This window comes from Tenrec ecaudatus, chromosome 9 (genome assembly GCF_050624435.1).
Source record: "Tenrec ecaudatus isolate mTenEca1 chromosome 9, mTenEca1.hap1, whole genome shotgun sequence".
Taxonomy (NCBI): Eukaryota; Metazoa; Chordata; class Mammalia; order Afrosoricida; family Tenrecidae; genus Tenrec; species Tenrec ecaudatus.
The window spans coordinates 67,714,650-67,739,675 of NC_134538.1; the positions used below are offsets into that span (position 1 = coordinate 67,714,650).

General features: G+C 39.2%; 1 long non-coding RNA gene across 1 annotated transcript in view; it reads left to right on the forward strand.

The window, feature by feature from the left end:
- Nucleotides 1-25,026, forward strand: part of LOC142456862 (uncharacterized) — a 31,243-nt gene that overhangs the window by 2,561 nt on the left and 3,656 nt on the right. The window contains exon 2 of the long non-coding RNA XR_012786110.1: nucleotides 2,990-3,084. This is a non-coding gene — a long non-coding RNA (uncharacterized LOC142456862). The remainder of the gene's footprint in view (nucleotides 1-2,989; nucleotides 3,085-25,026) is intronic.

The window sequence follows — 25,026 nt, forward strand, 5'->3', positions numbered from 1 at the left end:
AACAAACCAAACTAATTATTAGTATTTACTTTATATTTCTGTGTAGCAACATTTCTGGAACATAAATATTAGAAACTTTCTTGTCAGCTTTAAGTTGTAATATTAGTGAAGTGTATTCTAACTTTTCCTAGAATAGTATATTTAAATGTATTCAACGGCCACATAATATCATCCTGAACTAGAAATGAGAAGGATTAACTTGCAGTCTCTTTTTGTTACTTAATTGCTATATGACCCTAGCAAAGTCACAACCTCTCTATGCCCTAGATTCTCCCTCTGTAAAATAGAGATAATAATAACTTTCTACTGGCATGAACCTCAGAGGTATTATCAGAAATAAATTAATATTTTAAAAGCTCTTTGAGGTACTTGGATGAAAGGGCATCATTGTAAGCACATATTAATAATTAGCAGCAGTATCCAGAAGAACTCATAAACATTTCTAAATTTGCTGCCCAGACACCTCAGAGGAATGAAGGATTTTGCTTTGAAATAAGGTTAGAGCAATAAGGAAGTTCTTTGCCTTCTAGGACTAGTCAGTTTATACAGTGTGAGAGTGGAAAAATCAACTTGATCAGGGACTCACAAAATATTACAATGCAGATTTTCTATATACCAATAATTTAGTAGGATTGATTATAAAAAGACTTTCCAGCAAAAAAACAACATAAATTGCTTCTTGATTAAAAAGGGAGAGCTCCCAAAATTTTCGGTGAAGACCTTACTTCTTTATCCAAACATCATAACGATAAGTTTGGACAAGTCATTTTAAAAATGGCTTTCTGGTTTTGTGCAGTTCTGTTAAACAGTGATTTTTTTTAAAAATGTAATTCATACTAAGAAAATATATAAACTTTACTGGAAGGAAAACTTCGCATTTAGGTTATGTTATTCTGTTTCACTATTGAGTATACAGTCATTTTAGAAGTATATTAAAAATCTTTAACTTGTGGCTCAAAAACTGGATTTTATGGTTCAAGCTGGACTTTGCTTTAAATTTAAAATCAACAACAAACTTTAGAAATGAAAAAAATATGCTTAGATATCTTTTTGACTCATGGGTTTAATTGCTATTATTTTTATAATGCTTTGTATAATAACAAATATAGTTTGCTAGGAAAAGAGGAAAAGTTTAAGTAAAGTAAGTTTATATATAGTTATAGATAATATATACTTTAAAATAGTCTTATTGGCATATAATTCACATATAATTAAATATTAAGAAGAATTGTGCAATCATCACCACAATTAAATTTGGAACATTTTTTTCTGAGACTTATTGTTAGCTCTCCATTTTCCCCCAGCCTCCCCTACTTTGCCTTTAAGTAATTATTAATCCAGTTACTATTTCTATGGAATGCGTATACAGAAAATAATACAAAACACCAACAGGATGTAAGCAAACAAAAAAAACAATGACAAAACAACAAAACCTCAATTGAAAAGGAAATAGAAATATTAAAAACAACTAAAATGCGTCAGCAAACAAAAAATATTCACTGCTAAAGAATTAATACTGACTCATAGCAACCTGTAGGACAAGACAGAAGTAGTCCTCTCTGAGTTTCTGATACCGTAACTTTTTACTGTAGTAAAAAGTCTCATCTTCCTAAAATGGGTCAAAAGGAAGAACAAAATATAAGGCATTACATTTTCACGGAACTACATGTGCCTTAATTGACTTTGCAATGCTTTCTGTCTGATAGCATGGCTATTCTCACCCCTCAACTGTGATGAGAGGGGAGTCACCGGAGGCTTAATCCATGTGGGAACCTTGCAAATGGATTTTGGGCTTCTGGTGTCATCCATAGCCTTCTGCAAACCAAGTATTCAGAGGTTAAATTCTAATAGCATTCCCTCCTCAGATTTTATTATTTACAATCCTTGGATGATGCAGGCTAGTATGAGGACTTAGTTGACACCTCACTTAGATGACTGCTTATTTTAAGTCAAATCTTTAAGACTCCAGAAGCAATTCTTTGTCATAGCCAGGGACCATCTGGTTTCTTCACCACACTTTGCTATACCATTCACATCTTCAATGAGGGCAAGTGTGCAATAGTGCCATGTCACAAGAACTTACTGTTCTTAGAGCTAGGATTAAGTATGTGCCCCCAAATCCACTTGTATCTATGGTTTATATATGTCCGTGGTTCACTTTAGAGACTCCATTATCATTTTATGGTATCAAACATAAATCATTTCCCTGGAATATAAGGTAATTCTATTGATAATGCCTATAATTTAGTCAATAGTGTAGAATTTAAAACATCGTTGAGAAAAGGAAATTGTTCAAGTGTAAGGTGGGTTTCAACCAAAACACATGAGCTCTTAAATGATTGGACACTATTTACACAAACAATTGGGGTTTGTGATAGGGCAAAACTTTCAATAACATTCACAAAAGCAGAACTTGCCTACCAGGATAATACATGGCATAAGAAAGCAGCCTGAAACTAGTAAATATGTGGTAGTCTCAGACCACCATTCATTGGGGCACACTCAAAGCAAGAGACCCAAACCAAAGTTCAACAGCCACCAGTTCCATACCCTTGGGATTATGGAATGCAATCTTCTGCATTTCAGCCTTGGGTCCAAGGAAGTATGCTGGCTCCTTAAATCTGCTGTAAGTGTGTTTGAATTAAAGCCCAACTCATTTAGTGGGAGTTTCACATTGAATTTTCTGGTATGAAGGATGAGAATCTGAAGTCCTTAGTTTATAGTGCATAGCTTGGGTCACTGAAGGCTGAATAGAAGCTAGGTCAAAAGTGTCCAATTAGGCAAAAAATGTACAGATGTGGTTGACACGATGTATGTATGGATTGTTGATAGGAGTTGTACAAGCCCCCAATAAAGTGATTTTTTTAAAAAGTGATAGATGAGGTGGTTAGGGGGAAAAAGTGTCCAATTAGGAACATAATCCAGGTGTATTCTCTCCTTGGGTTTTACGTAAGGATGTTTAAGCTTTTTTTTTTTCTCCCAATGGAAGGCTGCTCATCTAGGTTTACCCACCAACAAGTGCAATTGCCTTCTCGGAGATGTGCACTCATCACCACCTCCATCCTGATCTGAACTGCCAGTAAGGTTTGTAGAATGTCTATTGATTTGGGGTGACCTTAGTGCAATGTTGAATGGCAGCAATGGAATGGTCTCCCTTTTCTCCCATCTTGAGATACTGAGCCTAGCTAAGGTAAGAGCACCTCTGTCAAAGTGGTTTTTAAGGTGTTAATATAAAGGGAGTTCTAGAAGGCTCCTGGGCACAAACTATATTACATGGCATGAGAGCAGAAGTCTGTCTTTGTCTTAATGGTTACAGTTATTGTAGTGGATTCATTACAGTATTTGTCTGTTTGTGATTGACTAACTTCACTCAGCATAATGGTTTCCAGGTCCCTCTATGTCATGAGGTATTTCATGGTTTCATTGCTGGCTTTTAGGGATACTGAGTATTCCATTGTGTGTATATACCAGAGTGTCTTTGTCCATTTTACTGATGAGCGTTTGGACTGTTTCTAGCTTCTTGCTATTGTAAACTGTGCTACAATAAATGTATAGCTTTCTATAATAAGTTGGACATATTTATAAACCCACCAGCAGTGCCTAAAAGCTCCAATCTTTCCTCACCTTCTCTAGCATTGTGATGCTGGGTTATTATTATTTGTTTTTTAAATGGTTCTTTCATTATGGGTGTAAGATGATATTGCTACACTGTTGTTTTGATTTGTATCTCCCAGATGGCTAGTGATCGTGAGCATTTCCTCATATGTTTCTTAGCCATTTCAGTGGCCTCCCTGTGCATTGTCTATGCATGCTATTGCCCATCTTTTAATCAGATTTTTTTTCTTATTGAGGTGTTTTGGAATTCTTTAGTTTTTAGTAATTAGTCTCTTGTCCTTTGTGTCATTGCTAAAGGTTTTTCCAAGTACATGGGGTCTCACTTTAATATTTTGATAAAGTGTATGGGTATGCATGTGTTTTATTTTTAATCGAGCCCAGTCATGTGATTTTTCTTCCACTGTGTGTGTCCTCTATTATATTTGGTAGTCTGTGTATGCCCTGCAAAAAGGCCCTTAAATTTGTCCCAATTTTCTCACTGATGATCCTTATATCACTGCGGTTTACATCTCAGTCGCTAATTTGAGTTCTATTTTGCCCATGGGGTGAGGTATAGTACTGGTACAGTGATAGATGCACAGACCAATGGAACAAGATAGAAAACTCAGATAAAAGCTTCCACCTAGCAGTAACTGATTTTTGACAAAGGACCCCCCCCCTACAAAAATCACTAAATAGGAAAGGGACACTCTCTTCAACAAATGGTGCTGGAAAAAGTGGCTCTCCATCTGCAGAAGAATGAAACAGGACCCAGACCTCACCCTATGCTAATATATTCTTTGTAGAGAGGGAAAAGGCAGTTATGATTTTTTCATTACTCATATCCCTATAGATACATACTGAATTTATATGCAGCTACATGTTTTCCTGTGAATAATATCACGGGAACACTGGTGTTTAATCAGAAATACATAACCCTCTGAGATTTGTTCAGTGCGTGTTTATGAAGCAAATGAAATTTTTATCATTCCTTTGGTGACTTCATTACATTTTTTCCTGAAAGAGTATGTATATGCAAGTGATTTGTGTTTGACTGACTGCTTCCATAAAGCTGTCAGCCAAGACAACCCTATGAAGCTTAGTTCCACGATTCTATGAAGCACAGTTTTCCTCAGCAACACATGGGGCCACCCCACCCTCAGTTGGAACTGACTCACCAGCAGCAGATTTGATTTTGGTTCCATGCATATATAAACTCTTGGTTATACAATGTACATATTATATTTAGGTACATGCCTATTATATACCAACTAACATTTAAAAATATACGAGCATACATTAACTTTACCTATAGTAACTTAAACAAAACAAAAGGTCAAAGGTGTATTAGGGCCAGGTAAAAGAGCAGTTGCTTAATAGCAAATTGTGCACTTTGTATAAAAACAACTCAAAATACAAGTCAGCAGTAGAATTGTGAGCATTATTTATACCTTTGACACATTTGTGTCATTAAGTTTCCCTAGTGACCTTCTGAGATAAGTAGTGTTTAGAGAAGTAAGTCAAAAGATTTGCTACATTACTCAAGTAACAAACTAAGACTCAAACTCTTTTTGTACTGAACATTTTATTATGTTTAGATGAATGTTTACCCAGCAAATTAACTTCCTATTCAATGATTCATATACAAATTGCTCCCTGATTTTGGTTACTACCCCCTCTATATCCACCTGCAATGTATCCATACTCTCTCCCCTCCCACCCCATCTTCTCCATTTCCATGCTTCCGGTTTTCCTGCTCCTCTTTGCCTTCTCATCTTGGCGTTTGGGCAAATAATGTCTATTTGGCTCATAGAGTGGATTGTTCTAAGAAGTATATTTTTCACGGGTGTTATTTTATGTTGTGGTTAGATACTGTTGAGTCAGTTTCAACACATAGTGACCTTATCTATCCATGGACAATAGTATGAACAGTGCCTGGTCCAATGCTGTCTTCCCAATTGTTCTTATGTTTGAGCCCATCGATGCTGCCATTGTATCAATCCATCTTGTTCAAGGATCTTCCTCTTTTTTGATGCCTCTATACTTTACCAAACATGATGCCCTTCACCGGGGTCTGGTCTCTCGTGACAAGAAGCACAAAGAAGTACTTCTTCCAAGACAGATTTGTTTGTCCTTTTGGCAGTCATGGGTACTTTCAATGTGCTTCGCCAGCACTAAACTTCAAATACATTGATTCTTTTTCTCTCTTCCTTACTCAATGTCCAACTTTCACATGCGTAGGAGGCAAGCCTTGATTTAATCAGCAAGGTCTCTAAATCTTCCTCACTTTCAGTAAACAAGGTTGTGTCATCTGCATATCTCCAGTTGTTAATAATTCTTCCTCTGACCCTGATACCACATTTTTCTTCATATATTACAGCTTCTCTGATTGGCTCAGCATAAGATCAATTAAGAATTGTGAAGATTGAGGTGTAGAAGGGACCAGATATCAGACATCAAAGAATAAAAAATCATATCAGTGGGTGCCCACCTTCCCGATATGATCACTGAAGACAAATGTGTGCATAAGCAAATGTGGTGAAGAAAGCTGATGGTGCCTGGCTATCAAAAGATATAGCATCTAGGGTCTTCAAGGCTTGAAGATAAACAAGCGGTGATCTAGCTCAGAAGCAACAAAGCCCTCCTGGAAGAAGCACACCAGCCTGTGTGACCATGAGGTGTCAAAGGAATCGTGTATCAGGCATCAAGGAACAAAAAATCATATCATTGTGAATGAGGGGGAGTGTGGAGTGCAAACCCAAAGCCCATCTGTAGGCAACTTGACATCCCCTTGCAGAAGGGTTGTAGGGAGGAGATGAGCCAGTCGGGGTGCAATGTAGCAACGATGAAGCATACAACTTTCCTCTAGTTCTTAAATACTTCCGCCCCTCCCCACCACCATCACGATCATGATCCCAATTCTACCTTATAAATCTGGCTAGACCAGAGGATGTACATTGGTACAGATAGGAACTGGAAACACATGGAATCCAGGACAGATGATCCCTTCAGGACCAGTGATGAGAGTGGCGATACCGGGAGGGTGGAGGGAAGGTGGGATAGAAAGGGGGAACCTATTACAAGGATCTACATATAACCTCCTCCCTGGGAGATATACAACAGAAAAGTGGGTGAAGGGAGACGTCGGACAGTGTAAGATGAAAAAATAATTTATAAATTATCAAGGGTTCACGAGGGAGGAGGGAGCAGGGAGGGAGGGGGAGAATGAGCTATTATCAAGGGCTCAAGTAGAAAGCAAATGTTTTGAGAATGATGATGTCAACAAATGTACAAATGTGCTTGACACAATGGTGTATGTATGGATTGTGTTAAGAATTATATGAGCCCCCAATAAAATGATTTTAAAAAGAAGAATGGTAACGATACAACCCAATGCATGTCCTTTCTGATTTTAAACCATGCAGTATTCCCTTGTGTTCTCACAACTGCCTCTTGATCCATGTACACGTTCCACATGAGCACTTTGAAGTGTTCTGGAAATCCCCGTCTTAACAAGGCTGTCCAGTGGTGGAATTCAGCTGGTTAGCACAGTTTCAGCGGAACCAATAGTTAATTGTTTATTGGGTCCTGAAAACTAGCTGTTAAAATAGCATTGTGATCAGGGTTCTCCCAAAGATGGGTGGCTGGGTAACCACTCAATGTGGAAATCACAGATTCACATCCCTTCCTCTTTTAAAATGGTCATCTATACAACAGCATTTTCTAAGCACCTGTAATAATGTTAATTCTGTCCACAGGTATGAACAAAGCTAGATGTAATTATGCTCGTAATATTTATTTATTCATTCATATTACTCATTATACTTTTAATGAAATACTACAATTTTATTCCCTGGTGTTTGTTAGTTCAGTAAACAAACATATAACGTAAAGAGAAAAAGATGCCACACAACTAGATAGTGACACCCTGTCATTCATTTCAGCTTTGTGTTATGCCCCAAATTCCCACGAGATATGATGAGTACATTACGCAATTCATGAAAGTGTTCAAAAAGCTACAAATATTGGCAGAACAATTGCGGTAAGTTTAGCAGAAGTGGAAAGGGGTTTTCCAATGATGAACATAATATGTTCAGAGAAGAGAAGTCACCTGTTTCTAATATATCAAACATAGTGACTACTTCTAATTGGCCTACTTCTAAAAGAATGGGATCCTACACCTACAGTGGGAAGTTGATTAAGGATAAATCACACTGCTGCTGATGCTTGGATACAAGCAAAAGAATATTGCAAGAAGCAATATGGAAATATCTTAAGTGACAGTTTTATTCTTTTGTCAGTTTTTTAATTAATATTTTAAAGCTTTTATAATCTAGTTTTGTGACCTCGTTTATTTTCCTTATTTAAGTATTAACAATATGAAATCATAAACTACCTGTCAGTATATCTTTTTTGTTAAATCATTTTATTGAGGGCTCGTACAATTCTTATTATTCATACATCCATCCATTGTGTCAAGCGCATATGTACATTTGTTGCCGTCATCATTCTCAAAACATTTGCCTTTCACTTGTGCCTTAATATCAGCTGCTCATTTTCCCCTCCCTCCCAACTTCCCCCTACCTCATGAACCCTTCATAATTCATAAATTATTATTTTGTCATATGTTCCACTGTCCGATATCTCCCCCTGCCTTCTTCTCTGCTGTCCATCCCCTATCTTTTTTATATGGTCATTAGGGCAGTGTTGTTAGGGTTGTTAAATTATTTAAATGCCATCACTGAGGCTGTCCATAGTTTGTTATGATCCACACAGTCAAATATCTTGGCATAATCAATAAAACAGAAGTAAATGTCTTTCTAGTGTTCTGTGCTTTCAGTTAAGATCCATCTGGCATCAGCAATGATATCTCTTGTTTCAAGTCCTCTTCTGAACCCCTGTCAATATACTGCCACTACTGTTGGGTGATCTCCATCACAAAGTTACTTGCATGTGATATCAATGATATTGTTCTATAATTTGAGCCGTCTACTGGATCACTTTTCTTTGGACTGGGTACAAATATGGATTTCTTCTAGTCAATTGGCCAAGTAGCTGTCTCCCAAATTTCCTGACAGAGGCAAGTGTGTACTTCTAGTTCTTCAGCAGCTTGTGGAAACATTTCATTGATATGCCACCGATTTCTGGAGCCTTGTTTATAGCTCATACTTCCAGTGCAGCTTGAACTTCTTCACTCAATACTATTGGTTTGTGCTCCTGCGCTATCTCCTGAAATGGTAGAGTGCTGACGTGTTCTTTTTGGCACTGTGACTGTATTCCCTCCATATTCTTTTTTTTTATTACAGTTTTAGAGTACTGTTTTTACTGTTTTTGCAGTTTATAGAATACGCTTCAATAGTTCAATCATATCAAGGAGAATTGTACAATTGTTACCATATCAATTTTAGAACATCGCCCCCCTTTGGTTCAACCGCCTTTAAAATGAGCTGTGTAATCACAGTCAGTTCTAGTGCTCCGTACCCACTCCCATCTTCTTTCCCACTCCTGAAATCCCCTTTTCCTCCCTATCACCCTCGCCCACCCCTGCATCCCCTAGCACCCCCTGTATCCGTTATTATCACTACATCACTATGCACCCACACTCCTCTTGTGGGTCACAAACTGTGAAATCCAACAGATACAGTAAAACCAAACTTGAAATAAGGTGGTATGGGTAAAATAATAATAATTATATAAAGACCAAAAATACAAATAATAAGAAAGAAAAGACCTTCATCAACATTTCAAAAGCCAGGGGAGAAGTTTCGGTCACGGAACAAGTAAGAGACACTTGCACACGGAACCAGCTCAGGTCGGGTCATCTGGCCAAGCATTGAATTCTTGGTCTCTATGTGACAGCAAGGCTGTCCGAGACTCTTGCCTGTGACGAGAATGGATCTGCTAGTGGCTCAGTCTGACCAGATGCCCTGCAGATAGGTTTGGGGTCCATTTTCTTTTGATGCTTTCTACATCATTCAATATTTTGCCAATATAATCCTTCAATGTTACAGCTTGAGGCTTGAATTATTTTTTCTAGAGTTCTTTCAGTTTAAGATATTCTGAGCATGATTTTCCTTTTTGGTTTTCTAACTATAGGTCTTTCACATTTTATTGTAATATTTTACTTTGGCTTCTCAAGCTGCCTTTTGAAATTTTCTGTTCAGCTCTTTGACTTCATTATTTCTTCCATTTGCCTGAGCTACTCTTTGATGAAGAGCAAGTTTCAGCGTCTCTTCTGACACCCACTTTGATCTTTTCTTTCTGTCCTGTCTTTTTAAGAACCTCTTGCTTTCAGGAGTGGTCTTCTTGATGTCCTCCCACAGCTTGTTTAATGCAACAATTCTGGGCTTGTGGTGTTCCCAAGATCCATGTGGGATAGACTCAAAGGTGTATTTTTGCTCTTGTGGACTTGTTTTAGTTTTCTTCAGGTTTAACCTGAACTTACTTTTAAACACATGGTCTGTTCCACAGACTTTCAATTTAGACTAAAGGCTCATGATTGTAGGTTAACCTACTTTTTATTTTTTGGTCTTTATCTCAGTTATACTGTTTAACAGTAGTGCTTGTCATTGTTAAATTAATACGAGGTTCCAATGGAGAAAATACTCAAGTAACTGCACAGATACTGCTACAGAGATGTGGTGTTGCTCTGAAGCCAAGCAGCTGGCTGGCAATTAAGATCACTTTGTACAATAGCTTCACGTTTTTCTTAATCAGAATATATGCGACCATCTTAACTCAAACTAGAAGAAGTGGAGTGGGGAGTGTAAAACTAAGACTGCCTCTATCTGTCTTCTTATTCCTGCTATTTCTCCTACCTGCACAGAATGCCCTCCACCCCATCTACTTCCTCTGTTCCAGTAACACCTACTCATTTTCCCCATCACAACTGAGAAACTACTTCATGCAGGAAGCCTCTCCTGACCACTGTAGGTGACATAAGCACACGCTCCCCTTGTGTCCAGTACTTTTCTTGGTCTATATCACATGACATTGTAATTACTTATTTGTTTTTCTTACTCACTAGGGAGGACAGGAATGCTCTCTGTTTTAGATACTGTCCTTCTCCATATTGGCTTAGTATCAATTTTTTAAATGAGTGAGTCATGGGGAAATCTTTTGAATGTAAGTGGCCCTGGTATTGTTCAAGGTAAGGTAGGTTATCTAAATCATAACATTTTGAAATGTATTCCTTTCTTATACTACATGTCCCCTGTGCTGGTTCATAGGGACGCTCTGTTATTCACTGCCTCTGGGTTTCAACCTGGTTCTTCAAGCAACATACTTCTATTCAAAATTCATTGATGGAAAAAATCACTTAGTCATGCCTATTTAAAATAGGTAATCTAGCCATGTGCCCAAAGGAAAAGGAAACAGAAACATTTGTGTGTAGCCCAGTGATAGAATAAGCTCTCTCTTTGGGTTGCACGTAACAGCCAGCTCCAACTAGCTTAAGAAAAAGGGAATGATTTGGGGAAAATAGAACAAAACAAAAACTATTGGAAAAGCAGTTGGAAATTCAGAAGTGTGTCTGATCCTCTTTGAAAATTGGAACCAGGACTCTTTTTTTGCACATTGTGTTTGATTCTTTCTATAGATTAGCTTCACTGTCTTCCATTATAGAATGATTAACTCCATATGGCCATTGATACCTACCTGTCTTTACCATGCATCACGACTCCCTCCACCAAACCCAAACCCAACCTCACGGCCAAGTTGATACCGAGTCATAGCAACACAATAGGATCGAGTAGAACAGCCCCTGTGGACCGTGACTGTTTACAAGAGTAGAAAGCCCCCTCGTTGCCCCCTCACCCCTAAACGTTCCTCATCCTCTTAATTTGTTAACATCATTGTTGTTGGTGTTTTATAAAGCACTGATCAGTGTTAACATCTTTAAAAGCCCAATTGCTTTTGAGTCTATTCTGACCCATGGCTGCCTTATTTGTGTCAGAGTTGAACTATGAGACATAGGTTTTCAGTGACTGATTTTTTGCAAGTAAATCATCAGGTCTTTCTTCTCATGTGCTTCTAGTGGATGTATACCTTTATTTTGGGCTAGCCTCAGACCATGTTAACTATTTGTACCACCTGTTGACTTCATTTATATTGTTATGACCATGTATCATGGTTACATAATCTGTTGTCAATTTGAAAGGATTAAGAGTGAAGGGGTGGAGTCTAGCCTGTCAATCAGGTCATAGCCAATGAGGCCCCTGTGTGGGCATAGCCTTTCCTGAGGATTCTGGGAACTCTGCTATTCCTTGTTGGAGGTGGGAGACACTCGTTCTGCTCAGTCACTGGGAGACATTCTTGTTGACAAGCCACATGGAGACAGGCAGATGGCATACAGAGCCTCAGAGCTGGAGAAGCCACATGAGACCCCCTGTCAGCACTGAGATGTGTACACCACCACTGGATTCACAAGACTTTCTTCTACCTACTGGCCTGTGATCTTCCTGCATTCAGTGTCATTGCATGTGTTTCATAAGTCTGAAGAGAACTTTATAGATTGGTATCGGACATATGGGCTAATAATTGGACTATGGACTTGATCTGGACTGGACTGGGATGTTTTCTCAATATTCAATTGGTCTTGTATATAAAGCTCTTTCTTATACACATATGAGTTTATATGAATATGAATTTGTTTCTTTTTCTTAGTCTACCCAGCCTAACACACCAGGCAAATATTACTTACTGTAGAACCAAGTAGAAAAATGTGATTGCATTTCTTTTTAAAAGATTTGGTCATCTTTAAGTTATTGGTGTTTTTTTTTTTACTTATGTATCTGCTAACTAGATAATGAAAATACTTTCTAGAAGTTTCATTGTATTATCTATCAGATCTCCTTTCAGAGCCTTTCTTCCTGTGGTCATTAGTCCTCCTGCTTTCTGGCCAGAGGCTTTTTTCTCTAAGTCTTTGGCATAGCTTTCATCTCTTTATTGTTTTCTTAAACAATACGCATTTATAAAAAGGGAGAGAGGAGTAGAAAAGATGAAAGTCAGCTTTCTGAAGGATTTCTGACATGTTGGACTACTCTCTATACTAGTGTGTTCTACACTGATTGAAAGTATTTTAATCTGAATTATTAGGCTTATAAATAAAGTTTTACTGTGGTATGAAATTAATCATAGCTCAGTATTTCTGACAATTAAGTAATAAGTAGCGTATTGAGTGCATAAATGATTACTTAATAATTCCTGCAGTTACAATGCCAAGTCTTTTATTTAATAAATGAAAGACCTGTTAAGAATATTTATTTGCTCTCCAAATCTGTTTCCTTTGTGATGATTTCATAGACTCTTTATCAGTAGATATTGAGAACTAGAACATAATTATTCAAATTCTAAAATATGGAATGAAACTCCAGAAAATATAGAACTTAATTCTGCGCAATAATTATAGTAAACATATTTTCAATTGAGAAGAAATCACAGTAACTATAAGAATAATTTATTTTAGAAGGATCATCAGGAGGGTTGATCCTTTTATGTGGAGTTAAAGATATCCTGAATATCCAGCATTTCCAAAATGCTGTACCACTTCATCATCTCTGATATCAACCACCACATCTCTCCACACTTCCCAGGCTTCCACAATTCACTGCAGCATCTCACCGCACACAAAGGAAATGGCTCATGTGCCTTTGGAGGCTGGCAAATCCCAAATCCATAATTTAGACATATGTCTGGAGGATTTTCCTCACTCACCAAAATGCTTGTTAATTCACCAGGCTGTGGAAGCTGGTAAATCAGGTTAGGCTGCTGGCTCAAGCTTCAAGAACCAAAGGTCAGATGTCGGTGAGCCAGAGACAAGATCCAGAACAAGAGCATGGATTTTGCCCAAGTTACTCAGTGCAGCTAGAGACACAAAATGACTGAGCATGAATGAATGTCTCAATTTATTAGCCAAGCAAAGTACCGTAGAGAATTGTGGATAAGTCAAGTTTTTCAGCACATTATTATTTTGTTTTTACTGGTAGCTTTAATGGTTATATCTTTTTTTTCCTTTTTAAGCATTTTATTAGGGGCTAATACAACTCTTATCACAATCCATACATATAACAATTGTGTCAAGCCCATTTGTACATATGTTTCTGTCATCATTCACAAAACATTTGCTTTCTCCTTGAGGCCTTGGCATCGGCTCCTCCTTTGTTCCTTCCCTCCCTGCTCTCCCCTCCCCCATGAACCCTTGGTAATTTATACATTACTATTATTTTTCATATCTTACACCATCTGACGTCTCCCCTCACCCACTTCTCTACTGTCCGTCCCCCAGGGAGGAGGTTATATGTAGACTTAGTCATCTGTTCCCTCTTTCTCCCTCCCCTTCCTCCACCCTTCCGGTATCACCACTTTTAGCACTGGTCCTGAGGGGTTTATCTGTCCTGGATTCCCTGTGTTTCCAGTTCCTATCTGTGCCAGTGTACATGCTCTGGTCTAGCAGGATTTGTAAGGTAGAATTGCGATAGTGGGGGGGGGTGGGAAATTATATATATCATCGTATATATATATATATATATATATAGAGAGAGAGAGAGAGAGAGAGAGGAAATTGTCTATATATGATATATATATATATATATATATATATATATATATATATATGAAAATTGTATATATCATCATTGCTACACTGCACCCTGACTGGCTCATCTCCTACCCGCAGCCCTTCGGCCAAGGGATGTCCAATTACCCACAGATGGGTCCTGGGTCTCCACTCTGCACTCCCCACTCATTCACAATGCTATGAATTTTTTTTGTCTTGGATTTCAGCACATTCTTAGTGCAGTTTTTGTGGTAAAATTAGGTGCCTCGGCTGATAATTCGGGTTGGCTCATACTCGAGTATATACAATAATAGCAATGGGATTCACATCACGGAGAGGGTTCCTTGAGTGCTGGCCCAGGGGGCGTACAACCTCACCCTAGGTCTAATTGACTCAGCAGTAGTGTTCTGCACATACTTAGTAGAGAAAGGGGGAGCAGGCATCACAAAGATGGCCTCTTACCCATGTCCTGAGTTTTGATGAAGGTGCAGTTTTTTTGCATTCTGTTGTCAAAAGGTTAAATAGACATACCGATCACATCTGTGCATAGTAGGTCAGACCTAGTGTCAGCCTATCCTGTGACCCCATCTGACAGCTGATGGTTTGCTTACTAAGGGAATAGCTTAAACATGAAGTCTTTTTAAAAAAAATTATCGAAGATATCAAACATGACAGCAAATCTGCAGACCACACCCCCCAAGAAAGTAAGGATGGTGACTTGAGTCTAGTAAGACAGGGACTCTGATAGAGCCCACTTTAATCCCGCCTCATTAGCATTACAGATAACTCACTTCAAAATAGAACTGTAACCACAGGTTTAGAGTCTAGGGTTTATGATACATCACAGACTGGATGGCTATGTTTAGAAGGGCCATATTAAGTAATTAACTGCTGCAGTACCACTCATCATTAACGCTGTAACACTGGGTGCTTAACAGGACCTTGCTCACTTAGTTTCCTAAGCACTCTTCTTGTTGACACTTTCTTCCTCCTTTCTTTTCTGGCTTTCTCTTTTTCTCTATTCTAAAAATTTCTCCTCCTTTTAGTCCATCTTTAAAAAAAATAATTTTATTGGGGGTTCGTACAATTCTTATCACAATCCATACATACATCCATTGTGTCAAGCACATTTGTACATTTGTTGCCATCGTCATTCTCAAACTATTTGCTTTCTACTTGAGCCCTTAATATCAGCTCCTCATTTTCCCCCTCCTTCCCCACTCCCCCCGTTCTTAGTTCTTCTTTTTCCTGTGATTACTTGCTCAACACAGGTACCTTTTATATATTCCCTAGGTAGACAAAACTAGGGCTTCTCCACACACACACACACACACACACACGTATGCAACACGCACACAATTTTTAACTTCTCTAGGAGACTGAACTAAATATTTCATAGGCATTTAAGTAATTGCTGGCTATTGAAAGATTTTATAACTATAGTCAAGTGGCATTTCACGCATACCCTTGCTTCTATGAATCTCCTTGGGGTTAAGGTGTTGCTAGGATCATTCTTTATAGGAGACTCTTCAGGAGAATCCATGTGGGGGTAACTAGCCCCCCACAACTAATCACAGGTTGGGTAGGTGCAATCGTGTGGTTAAGATATTTAAAGATTATAGTAAAGTCATAGAGAATACGAGAGATAGGGGAGAGAGAGTAACATAGCATGACTCACCTCAGCTCCTCTTGGTGTCCACGTGGAGGTGGGAGATGAGAGAGCAGGAGAGAGCTCTCATGAGGTTTTATTTCTAACCACAGCTTAAATATCTTTGGGGGAATTCAAGCTGCCTGATTACAGATAACGACCTACCTTATAGGAAAGGGTTGTACTTATAGGAAAGGGTTGTAACATAGGAAATACAAGCAATAGGAGGGGGATGACCTAGGGGTGTACACGCAATAGTAAAGGGAGGGAACAGGGGTACATATGTGGCAAGATGGGCGGACCCTAGACTCACTGTAGTAGCCTAACCTTAGTCATCCTTGAGTGGTTCCGACTTTGCCTTTGGGCTCTCCTTCAAGGGAACTATCAGAAGAGAGTGGGCTCTACTTAGGGTGAGTCAGAATATACAGTCTGGTTGCTCCAGATGGCTGATACCCTTAAGGAGAATAACCTCTGACCTACTTTTGTTGACCTCCTAGTGTACAGTCATTTACCATGTGAAGTAAGCAGCATCTTGAGTTTGGCATATATTTGGGGGAGACAACTTGGGAGAAATCATTTTGTATCCCATAAATATATTTCCTTTCCTTTTTCAGTTTCTTGAGCTTGCTACATTGCTTGGCTTGTAACCTCCTTCCTCCATCTTCAAAGCCTGCAATGTTGGGCTGAGCCCCTCTCACATTGCTGTCTCTCTAGTTCCCTCTTTCCATTTCTGTCTCCAACTTCTAAGGACACTTGCGATTCCATTGGGAACACCTGGAAAATTCAAGATAAACTCCCATCTTAAAGTCATCTAATTAACAATGTTAATTCAATCTGCAACCCTCATTCCACTTTTCTATACATTTGTTACTATTCCAAAGAAAGTTGACCCAATAGAATGTGGAAATTATTGAGCAATATAATTGCTATCACACACAAGTAAAATTTTGCTCAAGATCCCTCAAAAACAGTTACAGAAGTACATTGAAAAGGAACTGGCAGAAATTCAAGCCAGATTCGCTGAAAACAGACCACCAGAAAGATATTTCATTACTTATGGAAAGACATTCAGCTGGGCAAATCATAAATTATGAATAAGATGGCAAAAGATTGGAATTTCAAAACACATAATTGCGTTCATGTGGAACCTATACACAGCCCAACAGGCAGATTTTCAAACAAAGTAACAGAATATTCTGGTTTTAAATCAGGAAAAGTGTGTGTCAGCATATATCCTTTCAGCATACTTATTCAGTGTGTTTGCTACACAAATAGTCTGAGAAACTGATATGAAGAAGAATGAGGCATCAGGATAGGAGGAAGATTCATTAACAACCTCAATATGTAAATAACACAACCTTGCTTGCTAAAGGCAAGTGGTTCTTGACTTGAAGCACTTACTCGTGGAGCCCACAGATTATGTGACTTTGATATGGATTACACCTCAACAGAAACATAATCCTTACAACTGTACCAATAAGCAGTATCACAATAAATGAAGGAAAGACTGATGTTTTTTATTTGCTTGTGAGACCTGGGCAATGAATAAGGAAGACGGAATTAGACTTGATGCCTTTGAATGATGGTGCTGGTGAAGAATCTTAAATACGTCAGGGACTGCCAGGAGAACTAACAAATCGATTTTCGACAACCAGAATGCTCCTTAGAAACAAAGATGGTGAGACTTCATATTTTATACTTTATATATGTGATCTGGAGGAACCAGTCCCTGGAGAAAAACATCATGCAAAGCAAAGTCAAGGGTCAGCCCAAAAGAGAGAGATCCTCCACGAGTGGTTGAAACCATGGGCTCAAATATAGGAACAATTGTTAAGATAATGTAGGGCCAGGTAGTGTTTTTTTTTGTTGTACACAGGGTCACTCTGAGTCAGAACCTACTCAATGGCACCCAACAACAACAACAACAACAACAACAAAATGTAATGTAGCATACTCACAAATTCCAGGATTCAGATATACGCACATTGATGGAATAGTAAGGGTGAGGCTTAACCACCTATCACAAGTGTACAAAGGAGATGACTCAGAAAGGCCACAAACAGCCTAATCTGCCTTACAGTCCAACAAATAATCCATGGCAGTGAAAGGACACAGTGGTCGGTGTAAGGCATGAAACTAATAATAATAATTTGTAATTTATCTAGGGTTCATGAGGGTGGAAAGGTGAGGGAGGGAGGGAAAAAAAGAGGAGTTAATACCAAGGGCTCAAGTAGAATGAAAATGTTTTGAAAATGATGATGGCAACATATGTGCAAATATGCTTGAAACAATTGATGTATGAGTATGGGCATTTTATGAGCTGTAAGAGCCACCAATAAAATGATTTATTTTTTAAAATGTCACCCATGACACCACCAGTTAGTACTTCAATTGTTTAAAATGTTGGCATTGGATAGATATTATTTGGATTGGTAGATGACATCAAAGAGCCCTAGTCACACAGTGGGTTACTTGTTAGGCTAACCTCAAGATCAGTAAATGGGAAACCACCAGTCACTCCAGAAAAGGATGAGACTTTCTACTCCCATACAGATTCACAGGGACAGTTCTACCCTGTCCTCCTTTAAGGTGGCTATGTGTCAGAATTGACCGGTGGCAGTGAGATGGTATCAAAGCAGCAGTGAAGACATGATGTTGGGAATGCTTAATGCTTTCATACAATAACAGGATGTAAAGAACTCTGATGTCACATAATTGTTAACAAAAGTCAAAACCCTGAAAGCAATTCGTCCTGGCATTAACAAAAGCCAAATATTCAGAAAAGACTGAAAGTGTATCATTTTTCCATCCTGAAAGACTCAAATTAAAAAAAAGATTCAAATTTAAAAAACATTCAAAAAGAAGAAAGTATATTTCTGTGAAATTATATACACATTACCAAAGGATTATATTCTACTAACCACACATGTTGATGATTTTTAGATTGTATTTGTTACACAGTCTTTTTAGAAATAATTTTATTGGGGACTCATACAACTCATCACAATCCATACATACATCCATTGTGTCATGCATATTTGTACATTTGTTGCCATCACCATTCTCAAAACATTTTCTTTCTACTTGAACCCTTGGTATCAGTTCCTCATTTTTCACCTCCCTCCCCCACCCTCCATCTCTCAAGAACCCCTGATAATTTATAAATTACTATTTTTTTTATGTCTTACACTGTCTGATGTCTCTCTTCACCCACTTTTCAGTTGTCTGTCCCCAAGGGAGGGGGTTATATGTAGATCATTGTGATTGGTTCCCCCTTTTAATCCAACTTCCTCTTCCCCTCTTGGTATCTCTACTCTTATTTTTGGTCCTGAGGGGTTTCTCTGTCTTGGATTTCCTGTGTTTTCAACTCTGATCTGTTCCAGTGTACATCCTCTGGTCTAGCCGGATTTTTAAGGTAGAATTGGGATCATGACAGTGAGGGGGCGGGCAGGGGGGGGAGAAGCATTAAAGAATTAGAGGAAAGTTGTATGTTTCATTATTGCTACACTCCACCCTGACTGGCTTGTCTCTTCCTTGTGACTTTTCTGTAAGGGGATGTCCAATTGTCTACAGATGGGCTTTGGGTCTCCACTCTGTACTGCCCCTCATTTTCAATGATACGATTTTTTTGTTCTTTGATGCCTGATACTTGATCCTATCGACATCTCATGATCACACAAGCTGGTGTGCTTCGTCCATGTGGGCTCTGTTGCTTCTCAGCTAGATGGCTGCTTGTTTATCTTCAAGCCTTTAAGACCCCAGACACTATATCTTTTGATAGCCAGGCACCATCAGCTTTCTTCACCACATTTGCTTATGCACTCGCTTTGTTTTCAGTAATTATGTCAGGAAGGTGAGCATTATGGAATGCCAGTTTAATAGAACAAAGTGTTCTTGCATTGAGGGAGTACTTGAGTAGAGGCCCAGTGTCCATCTGCTACCTTAATACAAAACCTATAAATATATGTATATCAATCTATTTCCCTATCATTATATATATATACACACCTATATATATAGTTACATGTGTACATGCCTGTATTTAGACCTCTATAAATGTTCTTTGCCTCCTAGTTCTTCCTCTATTTCCTTTTACTTTCCTCTTGTCCCACTATCATATTCAGCCTTCATTTGGGTTTCAATAATTCCTCTTGGTTACATTGCCCTTGATCATGCCCTAGAAGGCCTCCTACACCCTCCTCACCATCAGTTTTGGATCACTTATTCTCTTGTCCCTGGGTCATTTATTCTCTTGTCCACTTCCTTTCCCCTGCCTCTTCCTCTCCCATGTCCGCCCTGCCCCCTCCAGATAGTTTATCCCACATATCTTATCTAGATACACCTGCAGGGATCATCATATGCACAAAAACAAGACAGCCAAACAAAACAACAAAAAATCAACGACAAAAAAAGAGAGAAAAGCCTGTAAATAGTTCAAGGTATGTTTGTTGACCTTTAGGAGTGTTTTCTGGTTGAGTCTGAGGGGGTGCCATGCCCTGGCCTCACAGTCTATTTTTTGTATTCCCTGGAGTCTTCATTGCTCTGTTCCCCTTGCTGTTGTGTTGCATACCCTTAGTATTTTGCCTCAGTGTGGTGGGGTCAGATTGGGCACAATTCCCGCACTGTTTCTACTGTTGTCCCCTGCAGCGCTATGCGCCAGCGAGGGATGTCGTGTCTCATAGTGGGGCCGGTCCTATGGTCCTCTCTGTGCTTTGGCTGCTCTGAGCAGGGATATCGTCCTCAGGGCTTGGTGGGCCAGGTTGTGTTCCACTCTCTCATCCTCTCCCTTCATCTTCTCCTGTGTGCTCTGATCAGACATGTCCCTCTCCCTGAGCTCTAGCATCAGTGCTGTCCTCTGACAAGAATTCTTCTGTGGCGGGGAGGGGGGCGGCAGGGGGTTAGGGGGTTGTCCACGTATTTGAGATTGGGGCCAGCAGCTCAGACCTCTCTATTGGCTCCCTTCTTCATGCTGGTATGTTGCATTCACATCTTGAAGCACCAAGTTGAAGTCTGGTCCCTTTTTCCCTTTGGAGATATAAACAATACCCTCCCCTTGGGTGGGTTAGTGCCCTGTTCTCCCTACTACCCATGTCTTTTTATTTCTTTTCCCCCTGCCCTCCTTTTTAGTTGTCCACCATATGTATCCCTGGGTTTGGTCTGGCCCCTGCCATATCTTACACAGTTTTATATGGCTCTTATAATTACTCTATAATGTTCCCTTGGATTTTTTTAAATGTTTTTTTAGGGTTGTAACCAGAACTTCTAATTTGCCTCTATATCTGATAAAAAACAAAACAAAACTTGGAACACCCCCTCCTATAGATGCACAAATATAGCAACTGGGTGTTATCTTTATCTCACCGTCTTGTCCACCCAGTTCCACCCTGACTCTCAGCAAGAGTCATCAGGGTGGAGTACATCTCCCTGTTATGTTTGCAGCACATAACAACACTTTCATTTTTTCCTTGCTATGAGCCACCACCAACTATTGGAAACAAAAATATGATTAGCAGAATCCCATGTTCCTTTGGAATTTGCATAAGGTTTCTCAGTGATTAAAACCAAATCGTATCACTAAATGCTTTTAATACACTTGTTTTTCAGTTGCTAAAAATGTATTTAATTAAGTTTGAAGCTTAAATCTAAAATATGTCTAGTTTTGACTTGGCTACTTAAATAGTGTTTGTTTATTTTTATTATTTTTAATTTAGTTATGTTTAACTATAGTTCTAGAAATTAAATTATTATCTCAAAATACAATTCATGTACTTTTCGCTTTTCCTTTTTGATTTTGTTCAATTTTTCTCATCTTGAGCTCACAAATCTCAAAAAAAAATAAAGGAAAAACCTTAATTAAATTTAATTTTCTTAAAAATTAAGAAAAAATAAGGAAGCATACATTAATAATAGGATTTTTAAAATATAGTACATAGGGTCACTATGAATTGGTATCAACTGGACAGCACATCCCAACCTACCAACAATTTGACTTTTGAAATGATTGCTCAGACTTTTCCCTCCCAGAGCCCTGGAGTTAGGGCAAATGTCTGTTCCCTTTTTCTGCTGTAAAAAGCTTAATGATGGCCACTTACTAATAAAAATTGAAGTAGAATAAGAAAACAAAATACTATTAATGTTTTAAGTAGGTAACTTGTTAGACATAGTTTCTTGATTGAATTGTATCTCCAGCAATTCATTCTATAAATCCTAAACTCTATGCCTGTGGTTATAATCCCCTTTGGGAATGGGCTGTTTGTTTTGTTAATGAGACGCCTGCGGTATTTCTATTATAGCAGCACTAGATGACTAAGGCAACATATCTTAAGTAAAAATGCTTACCTAGGGGGCAGAATCGCTGGGTGTTTCAAATGGTTACTGTGTTTGACCTCTCACTGATAGGTTGGTGGTTCAAGTGTATCCATTGGCACCTTGGAAGAAAGGAGTGGCAATCTGCTCCTGAAAGGCCAGCCACTGAAAACTCTATGGAGCAAAGTTCTATTCTGACACACAGAGAGGCCACCATGAGTCAAACCTACTTAATAGACACTGATTGTGATACTGGGAGGGTTCGTCAGTCACCAGAAAGAATGGAAGAAGGGCCCTGTTTTGGAAAAAGTTGCCAGTCTGTGAGTCAGGATGGCAGCTCACATGTAGGTTTACAAAATCACTTTGACATGATCTAATTCACACTCAAAACAAGAATCTCTCAATAACATTGCAACTGAATAATGTAGGTGCTACCCAGAAATGTCCAGTGAGGAAATCAATGGGGGCAGCTTTAATTATTAGATATGTTCATGGTGCATAAAACTGAAATATATCTCACTGTTACTCCTACCTTTACTCAGAATAAACCTGTATATTCTATTATCCATGCACTAGCTCATCAATTAAAAGCATACTCCTGCCATCTAGCTCAGAAGCAACAAAGCCCACATGGAAGAAGCACACCAGCCTGTGTGATCACGAGGTGCCGAAGGGACCAGGTTTCAGGCATCAATGAACGAAAAATCATATCGTGTGCTCATCTCCATGATACAATCACTGAAGACAAACGGGTGCATAAGCAAATGTGGCGAAGAAAGCTGATGGTGCCCGACTGTCAAAAGATATAGCATCTGGGGTCTTAAAGAATTGAAGGTAAACAAGCACCCATCTAGCTCAGAAGCAACAAAGCCCACATGGAAGAAGCACTCCAGCCTGTGCAATCACGAGAGGTTGAAGGGATCAGGTTTCAGGCATCATCAGAACAACAAAAAAAATCTTATCATAGTGAATGAGGGGGGTAGTGCAGAGTGGAGACGCAAAGCCCATTTGTAGGCCACTATATATCACCTTACAGAAGGTTGTTGGGGAGGAGATGAGCCAGTCAGGGTGCGCTGTAGCAACAATGAAACACACAACTTTCCTCTAGTTCCTAAATGCTTCCTTCTCCGCCACTATCATGATCCGAATTCTACCTTGCAAGTCTGGCTAGACCAGAGGATGTACACTGGTACAGATAGGAACTGGAAACACAGGGAATCCAGGGAGGATGATCCCTTGAGGACCAGTGGTGAGAGTGGCGATACTGGGAGAGTAGAGGGCGGGTGGGTGGATAGGGGGAACCGATTACAAGGATCTACATGTGACCTCCTCTCTGGGGAATAGACAGCAGAAGAGTGGGTGAAGGGAGACATCAGACAGGTCAAGATATGACAAAATAATAATTTATAAATTATCGAGGGTTCATGAGGGATGGGGGAGCAGGGAGGGAGGGGAAAAAATTAGGACCTGAAGCTAGGGTCTTAAGTGGAGAGCAAATTTTTTGAGAATAATGAGGGCAATGAATGTACAGATGTGCTTTACACAATTGATGTTTGTGTGGATTGTGATAAGAGTTGTATGAGCCCCTAATAAAATGATTATAAATAAATAAAAGCATACTCCTATTGCCTTCTTTTATTTTTACAAACACTTGTGTCGAGGGCTGACTTTCAATAGATCGCAGTGAGGGAGCTCTGCGCTACATATGAAACCCCAACCCAGAAGCAGGTCGTCTACGAATGGTTTAGCACCAGGCTCCCCATGAACATGCGGTGCTTGACCGGCGTGGGGGCGGCTGCCTTTCCGGCCGCGCCCCGTTTCCCGGGATGAGGGGCACTCCGCACCGGACCCGGGTCCCGACGCGAGGTGGGGCCTATTGCCTTCTTCTAAGTGTCTTTTCCACCTGCGTCAAGTTCAACAGTCCCATCTTCTATCTCTGCGCCTTCTATTTGATTTTCATACTCTCCTTTTGTCAGTTTTAATAAAATATTATGCCTTAAGATGACCAAATGATTTTACATGTATTCTTTATTATACTAAAAAAACCAAAGCAACAACAAAACCCAACTTTGCGTCTCCATTATGCTCTTCCCACTTAAACGGAATGTATTTTGAGGGAACCATTAAAACCATTATTTATGATTATAATACAGCCAATCGATCTGGCTTTAACAAATTGCAAGCTGTCTAAGTACTTTGCATAAATGACTCTTCCGTCTCTTCTATCATATATTATCATTAAGATAGCAGTCCTGCAATGTACTGTCTTCAGTGAAAATTGAATGTCAGTGCATGTGGTACTGTATGCTCAGCAACGCTTGTTTTGTTAGGTTTCCACTCCTCATCACTTTGTAGGTGACTCATCCCCAGCCCAAGAATAAATCCTGCTTGGGATAAGCCAATCAGGGTGCTCCCCTTCCCCTTGCCAGGATACTGACTTAGTGGCACACATGATTCAGTTCTATGCAAAGAGACATCTGTTGGAATGGTGCCTTGGAAAGAGTTTCTCATTTGAAAGAAGTTTCCAAGAAATGGCCTCTTCCCAACTTCTGGATGTTTCCAGAACTGGTGTAGCCATGTTGCTGCCAGATGTTACAGTGAAGATATGAAAAGAAGCTGGATCCTTGATGACATCATTGAGGCACGGAGTCAACGAAGGCTTCCTCTCTATTTCCTGCTCTTCCTCTATACTTCCTGCTACGTGAGAGAACAGATCCTTTTGTGTGTAAGACAAGTTGGATCAGCATTTTCTGTTACATTCAGCCAAAAAGTGATCATCTCTATCTTTGGACATTACAAAATCGAAAAAATCTGTCATTTCACACTTGCTGACGAATCCATTGTCCTCCATTATTTCTCTGAATAACAGTCAAGTCCACTTTCCTGTCACTGCTGAACTCTGGATCTCACTATTATTTCATCT